General features: G+C 37.9%; 1 protein-coding gene across 1 annotated transcript in view; it reads left to right on the top strand.

Annotated features, from left to right (window-relative positions):
- Window positions 1–788, top strand: part of LOC126489102 (nuclear body protein SP140-like protein) — a 61,619-nt gene that overhangs the window by 12,376 nt on the left and 48,455 nt on the right. The window lies entirely within an intron of this gene.

Here is a 788-nt window from a genome sequence, read left to right on the forward strand (position 1 = left end):
GATAGGGGTTTGTCGATCTTGTTGATTTTCTCCAAGAACCAATTTTTTGTTTCATTGATTCTTTGGACTGTTTTCTGTGTTTCTATTTTGTTGATTTCCACCCTCAGTTTGATTATTTCCAGTCTTCTACTCATCCTGGGCACATCTGCTTCTTTTTTTTCTAGAGCTTTCAGGTGTGCCATTAAGTCCCCAATGTATGCTTTCTCCATTTTCTTTAAGTGGGCACTTAGTGCTATGAACTTTCCTCTTAGCACTGCTTTCATCGTGTTTCATAGGTTTCAGCATGTTGTCTCTTTATTTTCATTAAATTCAAGGAAGACTTTAATTTCTTCCTTTACCCAGGTGTGGTTCAGTAGTTGTCTGTTCAGTTTCCATGATTTTGTCAGCTTTCTGGGGGTAGCATTGTTGTTGCCTTCTAACTTTAATCCATGGTAATCTGAGAAGACACAGGTGGACACTGATAGTTTTTTGTATCTGTGGAGGTTTCCTTTGTTTCCGAGTATGTGGTCAATTTTCGAGAAGCTGCAGAGAAGAAGGTATATTCTTTCCTATTTGGATGGAGTGTTCTGTAGATGTCTGTTAAGTCCATTTGCTTCATTACCTTCAACAATTCTCTTCATTCTCTATTAGGTTTCTGTCTGATTGACCTGTCCATTGGTGAGAGAGGTGTGTTGAAGTCTCCTACTACTAGTGTGTGTAGTTTGATGTCTGCCTTGAGTTCTAGTAATATTTTTTTTTACATAAGTGGGTGCTTTTATATTAGGGGCATAGATATTCAGGATTGAGAT

This window comes from Alexandromys fortis, unplaced genomic scaffold (assembly GCF_014885135.2).
Source record: "Alexandromys fortis isolate MF-2015 unplaced genomic scaffold, M_Fortis_MF-2015_v1.1 scaffold_213, whole genome shotgun sequence".
NCBI classification, from domain to species: Eukaryota; Metazoa; Chordata; class Mammalia; order Rodentia; family Cricetidae; genus Alexandromys; species Alexandromys fortis.